At 39.1% G+C, this 21114-nt stretch overlaps 1 long non-coding RNA gene across 2 annotated transcripts in view; it reads right to left on the bottom strand.

Annotated features, from left to right (window-relative positions):
• LOC123381407 overlaps positions 1-21114 on the bottom strand; it is a 303452-nt gene that overhangs the window by 253558 nt on the left and 28780 nt on the right. The window contains exon 5 of one of the 2 annotated variants that reach the window (XR_006588320.1): positions 11911-13285. The exons of the other annotated variant lie outside the window; for it this stretch is intronic. This is a non-coding gene — a long non-coding RNA (uncharacterized LOC123381407). Of the gene's footprint in view, positions 1-11910; positions 13286-21114 lie in introns of those variants that run through there. 2 annotated transcript variants of the gene reach the window in all.

A 21114-nucleotide genomic window follows, 5' to 3' on the forward strand; every position in this document is an offset into this window, starting at 1 on the left:
GGGCACACATCCCAATGCCTACAGTAATAGTTAATTTTATCTGTCAGTTTGAATCAAGAGATGACCAGATATGGTTACACAGGATTTCTGGGTGTGTCCGTGAGGGTGTTTCTGGAAGAGATTAGCATTTGAATTGGAGGACTCAGTAAAGTTGATCTCCCTCCCCAGGATGGGTTAGCATCATCCAATCTGTTGAGGGCCTAAATAGAACACAAAGGCTGAACCAGGAGGAATCTGTCCTCTGTTTTCTGCCTTATTGCGTGGGCTGGGGACATATCACCCCTCAAAATGGACTTTATGTCATCAACACTCCTGGTTCTCAGGCGTATAGATCCTGACTGAAATACACCACAGCTTTTCTGGGCTTCCAGGTTGAAGACAGCATCAGATCATCGGACTTCTCAGCTTCATAACTGCATCCCTCAGCCCATCCCTGATAATAAATCTCTGTTACATCCTATTGCTTCTCTGAAGAACTCTGACGACCCCAAATGTTGAAGGGAGGACAGTGAACAGAAAGAAGCCCTTTCTCCATGGACTGGTACAGTAGCCAAGGAGATAAAAGGAAATACTCCCAGAGGATGAATTAGTCTCCTCAGGAATTTCCCCACTGCCAAGGCAGAAAACTTCACAACACTTGACCTACATTTCAATTTACTACAGACCAATGATATCTATATGTTTTCTATCTCTTCTTTTTCCAAATGGGAGTTTTAATTACCATAACCCTGTCCTTACCCAACCACTGTATATTGATTTAATGTGGGAAGTACATGGATATTTGTTTCTTCTCTTGCACAGCCAAAAAAGAGCCATATCAATGCTCAATGGCATAAGTGGGCAGTCAGTTCTGGCTGCAGTAACTGAACAGGATTTTGAGTTGCTTCTTTTAAGATGATGGGTCATGCAAACAGGACACATGCCCAAGCAGCTCCCACAGCTGCACCCTCAAACAGTACTGATTGGCAAAAGCTCCCAGAGACAGTCAGTAGTAGGTGTGCAGGACCCCTGTAGGCCCTTCATTGTAAGACAGAGCACAGATATTTGGCAGAATGATAAACCAGACACTGGAAAACATAAGATCTTCCCCCAACATGGTCAGAGGACAGTAAACAATTGTAGAATGACACGGCAGAAACTTGTCCTCAGCACTTTTCTGCTGGCCTGACTTTTACAGTTAAAGAAATTCTACTCCCTCCTTTGGGGTGATTATAGTTCTAGGTTCCAGGTCTTGGAATTTACCAAGATTGATTGCATTAGGTGGACAAAGGTTTGCAAGAGGCCAACTCTTCTGGGGGGAAGGTCAATGTTACAGGTTGAATTGTGTCCCTTAAAACTATACGTTCAAGTCCTAACTGCCAATCCCTGTAAATGTAAACTTTCCCAAAATACAGCCTTTGTAGGTGTAATCAAATTAAAGTAAGGTCCATTAGAGTAGGGTAGGCACTAATCCAATTACTGGTGCCCTTATAAGAGAGAGGTATTTGGACACAGATATAGAGATGCAGACACAGAGGAGAAGACATGTACAGATGGAGGCAGAGGTTCAAGCGATGCATCTATAAGCTAGGTGATGTTAAGGATTATCAACCACCAGCAGCTGGAAAAGGCAAGAAAGTATTCTTCCCTAAAACCTTCAGAGGGAGCACAGTCCTACCAACAACTTGATTTTGGACTTCTGACCTCCAGAACTATAAGAAAAATATCTCTTATTTAAGGCAACCCAGTTTGTGGTACTTCATTGTGGAAGATACAGTAGGCTGGCACTGCATTCATCTTGGACAGATCACACCTACCTCTTAAGACAAAGCTATATTTTAGTGTAGGAAAGAAATGAGACATGTGAGCAGGCTGGTTACCAGAAGCCACGTTCTGTCACTGACAATGCTACATATTTACTTCTAGGCACACAGCAAGACTACATTTCCCAGTCTCCCCTACAGTTGTGTGGTTATGTGACTGAATCTAGTCAAAAGAAAATGAGAGAAGTATTGTTGCCACTTCTAGGTTTGGTAGCCAAAGGTGCCATGACCCTCTCTCTCTTAACCTTTGCCCTACAGCCACTAGTCAACACCCTACATCACTTAAGGAGCAACATAGTGGACACAGAGGAGCCTCCATCAACAGGGACCCTCAAAAGATTGTGAGCAGCACAGCCTCACAGTGCATCCCACTGATCACACTGAATTGACTCAAAAGTGAGAATACTGACTTAAACCCAACAGAGTGTTGGAGACAGCTCATACCAGCTCAGAAGAGCCAATAGCATCTCTTTCCAACTCCATACATAAAGAATGACATAACATTGTTAACTTAAATCTTAACATCAGCCATGGTGGGAGCATTTACCCCATGAAAATAGCAAATGCTACAAATCAAGGGCTTTTTTTCCTCCCTTGTGTTTGAATAATTAGTTATTAAATTTTGCTACCACACCACTAGTTAAGCCTCTAAGGAATGAAGGTGGTAGTTACAGAAGCTAGAATTAATCACACTAATAAGAATCTGGTACTTTTAGTTCTGGCAGGTTAACTAATACTGGAAAAATTCAGAATGGAATTCTAAAATCTAGGAAGCAAACATCCTTGGAGATTACTTGCACCTATTTACTTATTTTACAGATGAAAAAAAAGTAACAATCAGCACAGCAACAGAATCTGGATCTCCAAGATTAACAGGCACCTGAAGACAGGTCTTCAGCAAGAATATGACAAAGTCTGATTTAAATTTAAAAGGGACAATCTGACCACTGGTGGGGAACATACTGGAAAGAACTGAAGTATTAAGTTGGAGACCAGCTGGGAGACTATGAGAGAAGCTGAGATGTGAGGTGAGGGTGACCTGGCCTTGGATGGGACAGTGGAGGAAGAGAGAAGCAAACAGGTCTGAGATAGATTGTGAAGTCAGAATCAACACAGATAAACTTGGTTCCCTTACTTGTTTACAATTCTGTGTCTGCTGCTAGAAAGTACCTGTTGGGATGCAGGGACCATATGGGTAGGACTTAGTAGGTATTCTTAGTGTCTGGTGTAAGGGCTACTATACTAAAGGATCAAAATTAAACCTACCAAATGGCTAATTTTTTTCCTTTAGTGCCTGCCATATTGTAAGTCTTTTACATGTATTAGTTCTAACTCTTACAAAGACCCAAAGGTAGATATTAATATTTCCATACCATAAATGAGAAACTGAGACTCAGACAGCCTAACTTGTGCAAGGCCACACAGCTAATAAGTAGGGGATCTAAGATTCAACCTGGGTCCATTTAACCCCCAAATTTCTTTACACTATTATACCTCCCTCTTTACAGTGAGTTCTCATGTGATGAAAGACCTGAAGGGCACAAACAAACCTTTGTAAGAAAACTTTGTCAAGAAACTCCTATATCAAACAGTGTCAAAATAATGAATAGCATTATTAACATGAGCTTACAAATACACCTTTAAAAAGATGCCATTAACATTTCTGGTGGGGTTTTTTTTACATTAAATGTAATACATATAAAGCATTCTATAAATGTTGGCCATTATTACAATTCTATCAATACAAAAATTAGGGAATGTTGACTAGAAACACTGACTATTCAAGATGTTTGGCGATTAATAAAATACCTCTCTTTCTTCTTTCCTTACTCCACTCAAAAACACATCATCCAAAAAAATGTACTGCCTAGGCAGTCTGCTGGGACAGGTCCAGATTCATTAGCAGATGCACATGTATGCAGTGGCCTCTCACCCTGAAGTAATGAGCCATGTAGCATCTAGATGTAAATGTAAACACATCTGTGACTATCCAACCTGCGAGATGTCCGGTACAGCTCTAGTTCCATTTCTTAGCTGTGATGCTCTGCTTCTTCTAGTAGAGCAAGAATGGAGCAGACAGCCTGGCTTGACACTGGATTAAAATCCAAGATTCCTCAAACTTTGAGGAATTTTTCTTTCTTCTCCAAGGTTCTGAGAGCTACAGACCACCTTCTGAGTGTTCACACATATGGTGTTTGAAATGTATATATGGTTTGGCAAAGCAGCTCTGGAGAACTGATGCCAGCTAATTTTTTGAGTTGTTCACAATAGCCGAGGTGCTCTTTTAAGTGTGTCATTTGGTTTATTTCATTTAATTAGCACATCACCTCAACTCAGTGGGTACTTTAACTTTATTTTACAAAGGAAAAAAACTCAGAATTAAACAGATGGGTCACTTCTCCAAGGCTCTGCAGCTAGTGACAGATGGAGACAGGATTAGGGTCCAGGCATTCAGACTCCAGAGCCTGAGCTTTCAACCCCTGCGCTCCTTCATAGCTCTCTGGCTTCATGGGTGGAGGGAAAAATCAACACCTCCCTCAGCTTAAACGTAGCCCAGGCTCCATTCCCTGTCTGTCACATTCCCACCTCTGCAGCCTATTTATCAAGAGGTTAACCAAGATGGCTTATAGATGCACCATGTCACTCACAGTTCCCCTCCTCAAACTGGCCTTAGAAGCTCCATGTAGTCCATCTCCTGCTTCCTTCCTCCCCCTCTCAGGGCTACACCCATCTCTTGCCAGTGTCTACAAGTTTCTGACCTCCTGAAGGCTTGAATTAGGTCTACTAAACGATTTTAGTACCATTTCTAGATTGCTATATGGAAGTACACTCTATCGCTAACTTACTACACATTTCTGTCTTAGAAGGATACCAATAGTCCACATTGCCCACCATGTTAATCATAAATGCACAATGTTAGCATCAATCAGGCAGTGTTTACTATAACCCATGGCAAACACTACCAATAGAAATAGACATCTACAAGGAAAATAAACATCAAAACACGAAGTACCATACATAAAAACACAAACTAGCCAATAGAAAACAATACATAATCGGGTTTATGTTTACCAGTGTTTTGAGATATTAGCATTCTATGCAAATATTTTGAAAAAATATATAGTAACTAACCACTGTATTAATAATAACTTCAACAGGATGGGGCTTAAGGTTGGGGAATGAAAGGTGAAAAGAATATCAGCCAGTCAGAAGCGCTTTCTAGATCTTCTTCAAATTACACCACAAACACAGTATGTCTTTCTAAATGTATAGCAGTCCTTACTCTTTACTATACTGGAGAAGATAATTGTATACAATTTCAAGCCTACCCTAAAATCTATTATTTATTTTAATCCCAGGTGCCTTTGAAGAACATCCAGGTAAAGAAGAAGACTTTTATGCGTAGTTACTCACAAAATACCTTTGATGATTCCTTCCAAAAGCAAGATACTTTCTGAAACATCTTTCAAACCCAAACATGTCCCAGTTTCCCAAATTACCCAGGAACGATTCTTTTGTTGGCTCTTTCTTGATCATATGCATTAAAAGCAAAAACATAAAACATGCTCTCAAGCATTGCATAGTGGATAATTATATTTTTAAGGCGCTTCAGTTACATTATTTTAGCATCTGTGTAATTAAACCAAAGTGCGATTCTCAATTAGCAGGTTTTCCTTTCGTCTCTTGGATGTAATATCTTCATGGATAGGAAAGTGCTTCCCCTTTTTGAGTAGCTATATTTATGCCCATTAAACCAGGAGAAGTGTGGTGTGCGCTTTAATGAAGAAGTCCATCCAGGAGGCAGTGAAGCCAAGGGGAAGTGTTGGGGTTGCCCGTCGACCCCTGCCAAGCACTGCAAGGTAATAACACTTTCTGCAGAGAGACTGACAGCAAATAGCAAAGGTGTGAAATGAGAGATGAGATTTTCTTTGGAGCTTGTCCAGATTGTGATACTCTTCTAACCTGCCTCTCCTCCCACCCCCTACTAGCTTTTCCCCATCTGTAGACACTGGCCTGCCAGCCATCAATACTATTTTCCCCCAAGAGCATCCCTGATGATTAAACACCTGTGGCAAGCACAGCCTCCTGAGTTTCTGCCATATTTGTCTGCAATTTCCTTTTGGTCATGTCAGAAAATTAAAGTCTAAATTTCAATACTAAGCAAATAACCCGCCATGATTATTGGAAACATAACATTACATTTTGATCAGCTTGCATCCATTCAGTCTGATACCCGTGGGTTTTATTAGGAAATTATCGCATTCAGAATACACTTCTTCACTAATTAATGGTTTTGAAGCAGCTGAAAAACTTGAAGATACCGCTTATGAGAAATGTCACAGAATAGATTTCAGAGAGTTATTGTCTCTAACCTTATCAATAACTAAACTAGTCATTATGCAGGGCAGGTGGTTTTACTGCAAAATTTCTTGCACACACCTGTAATATATTCTTTCTTGTTTTGGTGAAGGGAAAGTACTGCTCAACATTCTTGCAGCTTGAGATGAATAATGCTGTGTGAATTCCAAAATGGAAAAAAATGAATCAGAAAATTATTCCATTTCAGCTTGTTTTCAGATTGAGGCTTATAGCCCTCACTCTGTGAATGAGCTCTGGGAGGTGACTTATTACAAATTTTTCCAAAGAATTCTGCATAGAATGCTAACATCTCAAAACACTCTATTAAAAAAACAAAGTTCCATGGGGAAAATAACTTTGAGAAATGTGGAGATTCACATGGTCTCTTGTATATTAAAGACATAAAACTGCGAAGTCCAAACTGTTTAACTGTGTTCAAGCCACGCTTTTTAAACTTATTTGGACCTCAGAAAAAAATACATGAATGTGTATTTTTTAAATTATTTATTAATACCTTTGGTGAATCTTATCTTAAATTCTATTAGGCTTGAAATACTTGGTATCAGAACTTGTTTTCTGATAAAGCCAAATATTTGTGAAAAACTAAATAATTTTCATTCAATTATTAGCACTTCCAGGGCAATTATTTCTTCAAATTCTCTCCACAAGACAGATGAGTTCATGAGAAGTGAGAAAGTGGTGTGGAGTGAGGTATGCAGTCCTTTTATGAATTGCAAACACAAGGAATTAGAGCCAGGACCTGGCAGAGATATGGAATAAAAATGGCAGCAGTAAAAAATTTACTCCTTTCTCTTTCTAACTCCCATGTGGAAGTGTATCTGGAAAGAGAGGCAGAAACACAGATAAAATGTTCTCCATTAGGCTGTCAACTTCCATCCACCTGGCCTACCTTTCATAACTACTCAACACCTACCATATTCTAGACATTGTGCTTAGCATTTGAATGAAAAAGTAAATTAAGACAAGATATCTTCCCTTCTGTCAAGAAAGAAAAATAATTAAAATTCATAACTAAACTCTAGCTCATGTTTCTTAGGGTTCTCTCACCTCCCATGAAATAAAATACTGCTTGCAGTAACATTAATAAACATTTTCTCTCTCTGCTTCTGCTTCTGACCCTATCATCTATTTCAGAATCCCTAATTTTCTCCCCTTTTAAAGTCTTCATTCCCTCAAAAAAAGATTAAAAATGATTTATCATAACAACTGAGCATTAATCTGCTGAATTATGTGCCAAAATAAAAGGACACTATGCATTATTCCCATGATCACAGAAGATCTAAAGGGGACTAAACAAATTGGGCAAGAATGCTGAATTTGTTTATTAATTCATTAGTACATTCATTTATTAAAAAGAAATTTATGAAGTTCCACTTTATAATCCTGAGCACTCTCTGTTCTCAATACTAAGGAAGACCATACAGTTGGTTTCACTATTACCTGGTCCTGAAGAGGCTTACAGTGGACAACAATGGGCAGATGGGCCAGGTCAGCTTAGTCCTCAGTGTTCTTTCTATGAACCCAAGTTTGCTTGATCTGAATTGTTAGCTCAAGTTTATTTGGAGCACTAACATAATGAATTTGAAACCACTTGGAAACTTAATGTGGGTAGAATCCCCTAACAGGCAAAACAGACAAGAGAAGGAGTCCAAAAAGTAAACAGACATAGTCATATAAACTGTGTGGATTTGGAATTCACCTTTAGTAAAAATCAGCAAACAGACTATTACTGTGTGAAATACCTCCTCTTTAAAATGTGCCATGCAGGAGTCATGAGTGGCCCCAAAAAGTGTAACTCTGAATTCACAAAATTAAATTTTACCTGCAGACCTAAGAAAATGAATGTAGATACAGAAACAAGTAAACAAATGCCCTAGTTCAGCACGCAAAGTAGAGACCCAGAGTCAAGTTAACCAAAACCATAGGAACCAGGAGGAGGAAGAGACTTCTGGGGGTTAATGGCATCAGAAGCAGTGGTGGTAAGATTTAAGGGGGAACTTGAAAAATGAAGCCTATTTAGAGAAGAAATTATAGCATCTGATTGAGAATATTTGACCAGCCATAACAAAAGTGCTATATTCAAGGTGATTTGCATTTCTTTTTTTTTTTTTAATGTTTATTTATCTTTGAGAGAGGGAAAGAGCATGAGCAGGGAGGGGCAGAGAGACAAGGAGACAGAGGATCTGAAGCGGGTTCCACGCTGACAGCAGAGAGCTTGATGCGGGGCTTGAACTCACAAACCGTGAGATCATGACCTGAGCTGAAGTTGGAAGCTTAACCAACTGAGCCACCCAGGTGCCCCATGATTTGCATTTCTAGATTGTCAATCACTGTGGGGCTTCTGAGGAGCACTGAGAAAATCTTGGGACCTTCTCACCCCCATTCCAGAAGCAGCCAAGTGAATCTCAAGGAAAACCACTATTATTTGGTCCCTTTATCAATCAGGACTGATCATGGTGGGAATAAAACCAAGGTGACCTTGTCCCCAGATTCCTTGCCCTTCCCATTGAAGTGCTTGACCAGGTGTCTAGCAAATAGCAAAAGGGTAGAGGGAGAAAGGACAGGAGCGTGAATTTAGTCCCCCTACCACTTTCTCTTCCGTTCAGTGTCAGCATTTTTTATAACCAAAGAAACTTTATTTCACTTTAAGAGTAGCCTCAAAATTACTGCTAATTTTCTGCAAGGAAACTGTTCTTTGAAATACATCATATACCATTTTCTACCCCCCTCCACCCCATCTTCCCACTTTTGTAATGCTGGCAATGCACTGGCTGTGAACATGTAAGTATAGTTGCTTTTGAATGCTGCAAGGTAAATGCAGAAAATGACAGCTTAAATGGAATCATTAAAGCAGATGTAGGTAATATCTGAATGCTACCAAGCCTTCTTTGCAAGGCAATAAAGTCTTTATTTTCAGTTCTGATGCCTTGCACCTTTTCAGTGAAGTTGACAACCTATCATTTCCTACTTTTTTCCCCCCATTTCCAGCATGAACTCAGGGGCCTCATTTCTATCTTAAGTTACAACCTGTTGATTGGTGGAAAAGGGAAGAAATGTATACAGTTCCACCCTAAGCAGTTATTTCTGGCAGTGCAGCAGGGAGCTCTGTCAGCTCATTTAAAGACATTAAGTGTGAGAAAGTCACAACAAAATTGCTACCTGTCCATGGACTGGGTACGCCACAAAGGACAAGTTTCAGAGTACTGCCAGGACAGTCCCCAGAGACCACAGCCCGGTTTTAGAGACTGCCAGAGTTTCACAGTACTATTTTGCATTTCTTTAAGTTTATACTTTGCAATATAGATTTCACTGTACTCTCCCAGTCTTCTTATGAAGAAGGCTCTTATATGTTGTTATCTACAATAAGGATAGAGAAATGAAAACTCACACAGATTTTTAGCAATACGGTAAAAATAGTTTATAGTAATGCCAGGTATTGAGAACATGGTATTGGGGTTTGTTTTTGTTTTTGTCTCTGCTTTTTGTTTTACCAATTACTTATATAACACTTTGTACCAGGCACTTTCTAAGTTCTTTTCAAATATTAACTCATTTTATTCTTATAACAACTCCTTAAGACCAATACTATTATTATCTCCCATTTTACAAATGAGGGAACTGATGCCTAATGTCACAGGGGTTAACAGTTATCATAGAGTTAGGCCTCAAATCCAGCCCTTATGTCTCCCAAGTCCATTCTCTCAGCTCCTTCACTATATGTCTTTCAACACACTGGGAGGTATACTACAAAAGGATGAGAAATAAACCTAGTTCTTTGATTCTGGAGCTGCTGACTCACCCAACCCATCACTGAACAAACCTTTATTGAGCAATCACTACCAGCAAATGGCTATATTCAGTGTTTGGGGCATCCAAAAAAATATGACATACACAATCAATCTTCATTACTCATGGATTCTGCATTTGCAAATTCACCTACTGCTAAAATTGATTTGTAATCCCCAAATCAATACTCACTGGCTTTTGGGTAATTTGCAGACATGCAAGGACATGCCCAAAGTGGTGAAAAATTCAAGACTCCGACCTGCATTTCCCAGCGGAGATCAAATAAAACAATGTTCTGCCATCTTGTCCCAGCTCTCAAACAGAAACGACCAGGGAACGGAGACAGTAGGAGGCAACGCAGTGTGATGAAAGATGCTCCAGTTCTGGGGCCAATGGATAGGGTTCGAATCACAACTCTGGCATTTATTAATGGTGGCCTCAAGCAAATCACTTAACACTTCTAATCACTTTCCCTTAGGAACTGTGGTTCAGAATTTGCTAAATCATAGTTTAGGTGACTTTGTAGAATACAAAGAATCATAATAATCTCTTTCATTCAAGTTGCTTACATCCTAAGTGAGAGAAAAAGGCAAAGATACATCAGAAATCATTTAAGTAACTAGGAATACATGTAGTATGTAAGACATGCTTTTAAAGCCTAAAGTGGGCAAGTTGGAATGGTCAGTGTGGGTGCCAGGGAGAAGATGGGATTTGGGACCTGAAGTAGCAAAAGTATAGCCGGAATAAATCCTGGAAAATCTCTTTGGCCTTGGCTTTTTTCCATGCTCTTGGCTTTTATTAACTATATAATGAGATCCCTTTGGATGGTGGCTACCATCCCACTAAATTAATTGAGGATTTAATTGTAGAAATTTCAAATTTTCTATCAGATCTTTCTAATGATGCAAGGGTGACCTTGAATTTTTAATTAGAATGGTTCAATTGTCAAAGAAGTGAACCACCTGGGCTCATCTGAGTAACTTGTAAAAATCACAGATACACCCTCAAAAACTTCATGAAAAGGAAGATGCTGCACCTCCTCTTCAGGGCATCTTGGCAAAGTGGTAATCATGGGCTTGAAACTTCAATCCTGGGGACCCACAAGGAGAAATGCTACCTTACCCCTGCCCACAGGAAGAAGAACTACAATCTTAAGAGAATCTGGAGATGGCAGGAAAGGCCCTTAATCCCTTTGCATTGTTTTTGACTGGTTATAGGTACCATCAGAGGGTTGAAATTGCGGAGTGTGTCTTTCAGCTAGGTTCATCCCTCTTCTTATCTGCTTAGCTTAAAGACAGTGGGGAGTGGAAATAAAAACAAATGTGTACTTTTGGCACAAAAATAAAATGCTTTAAGTTGTCCTTGTTGCTAGGTATAACCAATCATAAAACAGACACATGGGAGGGAGAGCTGCCACTGTATGAAATGTGATAGTCGTTGGGTATTATGGACACAGAAAAATCAGCACAGACTACATTGGAGGACTAGATGGTGCAGGCTTGGAAGAATTAGCATGTTAGAATCAAGTGAGATATAACTAGAAAAACTTGAAATTAATGTGTTATCTTCTGTGCTTGATGAGATGAGGAGTAATGTGAAGTGGGAATGAGTTTTGAGTATAAGGTTGTAAGGCCTTGTGGAAGGGTGTAGGACCTGTACCAGTTTTGAAGATGGATGTAATTATTGTGCCAAGTTGAAAATTATTTGTAAAGTTACTACAGGTGTCCCTTTCTTTTTCCTGATCCTTCTAATCTGCCCCACATAGGATACTAACTTAGAAGATACTAACTTCTCCATCCATAATAATTTATTACTCTTTATCTTTCTTTTTGAAAGATGTGAAATATTTGAGTGTGACTATTCCACTGAAGAAACAGTCATAATACTGAGTCATGATACTGATAATTCAAAGTACTCCTTAAATCATTTTGACCACAATGTGATTAATGTTCCAAGCAAGAAACACACACACACACACACACACACACACACACACACACACACGAGAAAAGAGAGTGAAGAATGGCATGTGTGTGTGTGTGTGTGCACATGTGTGCATAGAGGTCATCTAGTAGTTTTAATTCTTTAATCAGTTGGTTAACATAGATCTTCTTTTGGCATACTGCTATCAAGTACATAAAATAAAATATGTTCATGGGGCTATGGTCCTGACAGAGCAATCATAATAGAAAATGAGGTGATCTACTGGTAAAACAACATTATGCTCAAAACAAGAAATCAGAGTCACATTGCAATTACTGTTTTCAGACCATGTACAGCAGGCTCATTCCCCAGCAACCAACCAATAGCACCACACCATTATCTCCCCTGCTCACTTGGACAACACCAGATATTAGCATCATGTCTTACAATTCTGGAGACTAAACCAATTAAGGTACAATTTAAATAACGTATTCATAAATATAGTACAGGATAGTACTGACATATCTAAATATTTAAAAAATAGAATATGGCTTCCAAAAATATCTTAGGAGAAGAGGTTCCATAGAGCGACTTTTGTATTATGAATAAATATGCATAATCAAAACAGTAGCCCAGCTCAAATCTCTCTCCTACTCATTTGATATACTTCTCCATGTCATATCCATTTTCATATAAGCAACACAATAATATAACATCTGCATTACTAAATAACACTACTATGTTCTAATTTTTTTTGGAATAGTATGAATAAAATCTTTCTACTCCTCTTTATTAGAATTTATTGGTGACAATCCTTTGCAAAGTAGAAGGTATAATTAATTCTGGTACAACCTAAGTTGAATATAGAAACTCAACAGGGTTTACCTTTGACTTCAAATGATCTATCACTTGATAATGTGGAAGGAAGGCAGCAGGAGGAGAATGTGAACCTCCGTAACTTCACTCTAAACTACTGCCATGGTACCCCACGCAGTTAATGTTATATACACACACTGTCAGCTCTACAATACAATTGTACTTTTCCTTATTTAATGTAAATGTTTGGACACAATGTTCTGTAGTGGGGAGGGGTAAACAGTGTTTCAAGGTTTGGGCAGGAATTTTATTAAAACAAATATTTAGAATTCTAACTTATCATAGGGCTCCCACCATTACTCCTACTACATTCAATTCTCATAGCTCAGGACATCTGCTAGATTGGAATACGGATGATTTCACAGTTATACGAAATGAAAATTAATGCAGCATTTCAGTACCTAACATAGGCTGCTTATATATGCACAATCTTCATCAACAAAAGAAGTGATACAATTATGTTAAAGGTACAGGATCTGATACACCTTCAGCTTGTCTTGCTGATGAACATGGTTGCACTGAAGGAGAAAGAGCAAAGAGGAAAGTTGTTATTCTGGGTTTAACTCTGACCAGTGAGAAAAATAAACTAATAGCTTAGAAATAAGGCAGGAGAGAAACAATCGTGTCAACCTGGAATTGGTGACATTGAAGAGAGAAGCACGTGGATATGTATATTTGGGGGGAAATTTTAACGTCAAGGAAAATAGAGATATGGGGCCCTGATAGTGGTTTTTAAAGGGAATAAGACTCATAAGAGGTAGAAGTGTCTTTTTTGTTTTTAATTTTTTTTTTTCAACGTTCATTTATTTTTGGGACAGAGAGAGACAGAGCATGAACGGGGGAGGGGCAGAGAGAGAGGGAGACACAGAATTGGAAACAGGCTCCAGGCTCTGAGCCATCAGCCCAGAGCCTGACACGGGGCTCGAACCCACGGACCACAAGATCGTGACCTGGCTGAAGTTGGACGCTTAACCGACTGCGCCACCCAGGCGCCCCTAGAAGTGTCTTTAAACTGCAATTTATTATGTCTTTGAAAATTATTTCAATTTTCAAGGCAGGAGAGAAGTAACATTCAAGAAAAAGGTATAGCACTAATGATGCCTCTGATAAGGGCAGATTACAAAGATGGAAAGAGGGGTACATTTCAACTCTCTAAAAACTGAGCTATCAAAGAATAAAATGGGCCGTCTCCGAAAGTGCAGAGGGAAGGAAGAGAAGTGGTCTATATTATCTGTAAGGTTCTTTCAACTTGAAGATTCTGTTATTCTATATTATGTGGGAATAGATTTTCATTCAACATTTTAAAAAGTGTTTTAAGACAGTGATACTAGACAACAATAATTTAAACATGGGAATGGTGCCTTGGGATTTACAAAGTGATATGATATGCATATCAGTTATCACCACAGCCACCAAAGATCACGGTCTCCAGATTATAAATAAGCAGACTGAGCCCTCCAGAGATTAATCTATGGTCCTAAGGTATCACATTTGCAGGACCCAGGGCAAGAGCGCAACTGAAGGCCCACATATCTTATACCTAAATATTTAAAAGTTATAAATCAAACAAAAATAGTTAAAGCTCTGGATTTAACTCTCTCCCTTAGAAAATGTACCTTCAAACCACAGTATCAAAAACATATATGTTTTTTATGACTAAAATTTGGCAAAATATAAAAGATGACTGAATTTATTATTAATAATTACTACCATAGGTCTGAATGTTCTATGGATGTGCCTGTGATATTTTAAAAATATGTTAATAATTCATAAGTCATATATTTATTCCACCAACTGTATTTTCTTGACTTAATTTTAATAAATTACTCATTATGCTGTTATCAGTATTTTCACATAATTTGGATTTTACTGAACATAATGATCTGTATTTTAAATGTAATTATATTCAAAGTATATACATTTTAATGTATTTTGAAAAAACTAATATAACATAAAAAGTAAAAATTAAAAATATTTTCATATATATTTTTTAAAGTTTTCTCCTGAAGTATTAAAAATTAAAAGGTAAAATATCAATTACAATCAATGAATAAAATTTTTGAAACTATTATCTTTATAAATTGAATGAATTTAATAATTTCACAATATAGTAAGATACAGTAAACACTTTTTTTTAATTTTATATTTATTTTTGAGAGGGAGATAGAGTGTGAGCAGGGGAGGAAAAGAGAGAGGGAGAGACACAGAACTGGAAGCAGGCTCCAGCTCTGCACTGTCAGCACAGAGCCCAACACGGGGCTCGAACTCACAAACCAGGAGTCCATGTCCTAAGCCAAAGTCAAACACTTAACTGACTGAGCCACCCATGTGCCCATATAGTAAACACTTTTTTAAAAATAAAAACATTCACTGTACTAGCTTTCAATGCTCATCTAATTGTCAAGGTTAAGAATCAGTATTACTCTCCATGTCTGTTACGTATAGCTAAAACTATATACAAATTTGAAAATAGCAAATTATTTAATATGGCAAAATTTTCTGAGCAGCCATGGCACTTTATGAGTACCTCCAGAATCATGATGTGGAACCTGACGAGCAATAAGAAATGGACCCCTACTGCAGAAATTGATTGCCTCCATGCCTTCTGAGAGAAGACTTGACATGCTAATTAATTTGTCTTTGATCTTCACTATATACTTTGTCTGCTCAAATCCTTCCCATACTCCAAAGCACTGCTTGCCCCTGGCTTCCACAGTGTTCATTCAATCCACAAGCCTCCATGACACTCAGACACAGATATTTGTGTTTTGAGGACTTAGAGAAAGAGATGAGGAAAAGACTTTCCCTGGGGCCTGAATGGTGTTAGTTGTGACAGTAGATGTTTAGAGTCATGGGTCATGCTGCATCAGACCCTAACTGACAGAGGCACACAAGAACGTTTAAAGCTATTTATCAATTTTCCATACGTTTGTGATTTGTGGGCCCTCTGAGCAGATGGCCTAGCCTTTTCCCTAAGAGTAGTATGAACTAGGTGAGCCAGAAGTTAATCTAAGCAAATGCTCTTTTAATGGACCACTGCAATCTTTAGAGGTGGTGAGATCCCTGTGAATAAAGATACCAAAAGCAGAAATTTCATTTTAAGAAAGGATACAAGCGGTAAAGTGATTTCTAATTTGGGTTGAAATAAGGTACCCTGCAGTGCTATAATCAAGCAATGGTTAAAAAAAAGTTTCTATTCCATCATCAGAGTATATATACACTTATAGATATTGAAAGGCGATTTGGAGTAAAGGTTCTGCCAAATCAACTCAGTGGTCAGCTATAAACTAGCCTGACAGTCAAAATAAGGAAACCTATTATTTAGTGAGCCCAAAGAAGTTTGTACACAGAGATGAGGAATTAACTTTTAAAGTCAGATGTCTCAATTAGGTGCAGTTTTAGGGAAAGACTCTTCTAGTATCCTATACATTTCTCCATCTACATGGAAATTCCTCTGAACTGTAAGTAGAGTTTCAGGATGAACCCATGCACCTGCAGGACCCTCACTTACACAAATAAAAATACATTTACTGAGGACTTAACTCACTAGAGCAGGAAGTCAACTGGGTCATGTTAGAAAGATCTTCAAGAATGGCGTTGAAGCAAAAAAGTTTTATTACTCTCGAGTACCCAGAATATGTCACCAAACAAAACCTTTTTTTCCGAGGTTCAACTGTGACCCAGAGACTAAAAGAAGCAGCAAATTGAGAGAAGCAGGTGGACTTTGGAGCCAGGCTGCCGGAGTCTGAAGCCCAACATGCACTACGTATAGCAGTGGGAGGCTGCGCATTACTGAACTTCTCTACTTCTCTGTTTCCTCATCTTTAAGATGGAGGTGATAATAGTGCCAGCAGTACAGCCACCACACAGATCCAGGGATACTGTTCACATTGCACATACGTGAATGGTGCCCTGGGCTGGTGCAGTGCATGTCCAGAGAGGCTGTATTCAGCTGCCTTGAATAGCCCCTACCACACAAGGCTATAGCAAGGATTACATGAGCTGATTTGCACGAGGCTCTTAGACCAGAGCCTGATACCTGTGAAACACTCAAGAAGCATAAATTATTGTTACAACAGATTCGGTAAAAGAGTAGTGATGAGGAAGAAGCAAAGAATAACACAGAAAATAAACAAGCAAAACCAGTCTCTTTTCTGACTAGATATCAGGAGAGAAGAAAGCTGTTAATTGCTTTTCTAATCTGATGAGTGTCAATTCATGATAAGCATAGAAAGGAATATGTGCTCCATCATGACTGATGCACATTTTCCTCTTAGAATACAGAAATGCAAATCACTAGGAAATCAGAGAGCCTCCAGCTCGAGTGAAAAATCCAATGACCAAGTAGTGAAAGATTTTTTTAAGCCTAAGTGCAGGACATGGTCCATCTGGAACTCCACAACTTGGGGAGGTGAGTTTGACCGTGACAGCTAATGGGGAACGATTTATGATCAGTGCCCATCGCCGGCAAATTATTCACCAACTGCTGACAGGCCCAACCCTTGACAGTGAAATGAGTGGGGATGATATCAGTCACTCTCTGTCACTCGAGTTGCAAATCTTCTAGTCAGCAAGAGAAACCTAGAAGCAGAAACGGGAAAGGGAGAAGTCAACAGGTTCAGCCGTGGCTGCAGGTGCCCCTGATAGGAGGTCAGAAAAGTGAAATAAAGACAGCAACATTAATTGAGCCAGCAGTGAATGTACGAATCAGTAGAGCCCATGAACTCTACCACAGGATGTGAAGGGCAACACCAGGAGAAAAGCAAGGGCTGGAGTGTCAGAGAAAACTGGTTTCAAATCCCAGCTCTACCACTTAATAAATGGCCTTGGGCAAGCTACTTAATATCTCTAAGCCACCATTTACCCATCCATAAAATAAAGATAATAAAATCCACCTCACAGGGCAGGGTATAGAGATTTATTAAGATAATGGATAGGACACGTCTGGTACAATGTCTGGCAAGTTGAAGGTACTCTGTGAACCTTAATCCCCATTCCAGGAGCTGCCCTAGCGGGCTCACAGCCAAGAGAGGTTGGTGGGGGAGGGAGGATGCAATTAAATAAGTAGTTACAGGCTAGAGCTAAGAACAGGACCTCAGAAGGACACAACGGGAGTTCCCTAGCCCAGCCTTGAGAAGGCAGGAAACAGTAGAAAAAGAGATGCTCAGGGAAGAATCAAGAGAGGAATGTAGACTATTAAGTTGAAGACAGCCAGCAGAAGGGACAGAGAACATAAGGCAAATGGCATATGCCCAGGCCTGGATACAAGATAAATCAAGGAAAAGTTGTCCTGGATCTCAGACCAGCCTCAAATTCTTGACATCACACCTCCAAATCTACATAGCCATCTCTCCTTGACTTCTATCTGGCTAATTTCTCCAGTCACTGTTTAACCCACTGTTGAAGAATAATGCCCACCTACACTATGGTATTACAATGACACATACAAACTGATTAGCCTTCTGGGCTTTGTAAAGGACAGCAGCCTGGGATGACCCGGCCATTGCTGAACAGGAAAATCCCCATGTTTACATCTCACTGTGCTGCCACACCTGAAGGATCAGTGCATAACTGTTGCTCTCTCCATTCCCCTACTCAAACAGCAGAAATATATATATATATATATATATATAGAGAGAGAGAGAGAGAGAGAGAACATATATATATATATATATATATATATATATATATATATATAGAGAGAGAGAGAGAGAGAGAGAGAGAGAGAGAGGAATGCAGTTTGCTCTAGAAGTTAACAGAAAAAAAGGTGTCTGTCCTCTCAAATGCCCAATTTTTGAAGAATCTCCAGTGAGCACACAGAAAACTTTAGGAATACGTGCTTACTGGAAAGAAAATTTTCACCCAGGCTTCTTCCTATCATCCTCACTAATTTCTAATGGGGAAGAGAAGCTCTCAATCTGATTACTAAGAGTGTGAAATATAAAGCCTTTTTTTTTTCTTACTAGTAATCAAGGCCACTGTTTATTACACATCAATGCCCAAGTATGGGGACAGAGCTCCTATTTCCTGTCCCATGTGCTAAACCGCCAGGGCAGGATCTGTTTCTTTGGACTTACTCAGCCATCCTGTATCTTGTCTGCCTATCTGACTCTCTACATGGTTAATATGCTAAGCAGAAGTATTTAGGGCCTGCTTCCCAGAAACAGCCCTTCCACTCTTCTCTAACTTCCTTCACTGCATCTGCTACAACCAGAACAAGGAAGGAACAGATTGAGAAACATTCTGCATTCAAAACCACCTTGGCAATGCTTGACTATCTGAGATTCAGAGGAGAAGATGGAAGAAGAAAAGACTTCCCTGGTCCAAGTCATGTTCAGCTTTCCTTAGAGCACTGCACTGGAAATCAGGAAAAAGTATCACAGATATCAGCAAAATATTCTGTCTTGCATTTTTACTATGGTTTAGTTGTGCATATCTATCTCCTATAACACAATAATTCCAGGGGGGGAGATAATTTAGACATATAACGAGACACAAACCACCACCACCCATCCCTAATAGTGATAAGGACTGAAATCAGATTTATAAAACACAAGATCAAAGTTAAAAACATAGAAATGGAGAAAGCAAATACAAGGTACCTATTTAAGATTACCCGAAACCCAGAAAGAGGCGTGATGATAAACAATATTTTTGTGATAAATAATAGGTAGGATATGTTGACTTTATAGTTAGTCATTACATGTATCTTAAAAATTTATGATATCTGGGAATATTCAAAGGTTATGCAAAAAAATCAATCAATGGGTTAATTATCCAATATTTTTGGGGGGAAAGCATCTGTTTTGAGACCACTGGGACACTGGAGAATGCAGAGGTAGTTACAACAATGTCTGGATACTTCCTAAATAAGGATGCAATGCTAGATATAAGTAATTCAAAAGAAAAGGTCTATGTCCTCAGGTAACGTGGCTGGAAACTTGTTTAGAAACAAGAGTGTTTCCTTGGAAGTCAATAAAGCCTTGTTCAAATCCAAATTGCAATATCCAAATGTTTCAAATCCCACTGAACTTTACTCTTCTCAATTTAGAAGGGGGATAATGACACCCACTTTATTGGGTTGTTGTTAGGATTAAAAGAGGTAATTTATGTAAGTGACCATTTCTGACAGTGCCTGGCTTACAAGAAGTTCAAAACCATTAGGTATCTTCCCATTCATTCCCTAGGTAGATTAAACTTTATCCATGAGGAAGCTGATGAATCACACAATACAGAGCATGGCAAGGACCAGATAAGCAAGCAGCACATTCAGGGCTACAGAATTTGAGAAGGCCAATCCATTTGTAGCAGTAAGGGAAAATTCTGCAATATGGTAGAAATTGAACTAGAGTTAAATCAGGAGGGAGGGTGGGAAACTCTTGCCCTTTAGTCCCAACATTCCTGTGGGAAGAGAACTAACTCTCTTAGGGAGAGTTGACTTAAATTCAGACTATTAGTAGAAGCAGGGAATTCACATAATTCGCCACACTTTACGAGTTAAAGACAACTATCAGCAAGGATCAACACCTGCCTGTTGTGTGTGTGGCAAAGAGGGAGAAAGAGAAGAAGAGAAATAGGAGAAAGTAGGAAGAAGGAAGAGGAGAATGAAGAAAGAAAAGAAAAAAGAGATGCAGGAGGAAGGGGAAAGAGTGGAGGGGGAAGATTAGTGTCACAGACATCACAGCTGCTGTTTGAAAGGGCACATCTGAAATGGGCCTGTTAAATTCAATAGTTTCATCATCATTGCCACCAGATTGAGCTGCTCTGAGAAACACTTTGCCATGATATATGAGCTGGGTGAGGCTGATTAGCTAAGCCTATATTATACACTGCGTGAGAACTCAACAAAGGTTTAGTCATTTAAAAGGACAACATTGAATTTTGGCCAAGGATTTTAAAAATGAATATTCCATGTGGGGAAAAAAATGTTAGAGACGGTAATGACAGAAGAAAATCTTGCTGTAATTATTCCTCCATATGTTACCACCTTCGAGGGAAAATATATACATATAAAGTGAGAATAATCCCCCATATGGGTTTTCAGATCCATTTTTTTAAAGTGAGCAATCCTAGGTTCAGAGCGAAGGAGCATTATTAAATGACTGTCAATTGCGAGCCTCGCAGGGGAACAGCCGCAGCTCCAGTGTAACATGGAGATCAGGGAAAGATGATCAACTCTCCAGATTTATGACTCATGAAGAGCTAGAGAGCATCATGGATTGCTCAAGCTAGATGGGACGTTCAGAGGTTATTAGGCCCATTACCCTTCCCCTAGGCCACTTCACTTGCTCTTTCATGACAAAATAACATTTTGCATGCAAGGTAGAGCTGGAGGCAAAATGAGTAT

Source organism: Felis catus, chromosome D3 (assembly GCF_018350175.1).
Source record: "Felis catus isolate Fca126 chromosome D3, F.catus_Fca126_mat1.0, whole genome shotgun sequence".
Taxonomy (NCBI): Eukaryota; Metazoa; Chordata; class Mammalia; order Carnivora; family Felidae; genus Felis; species Felis catus.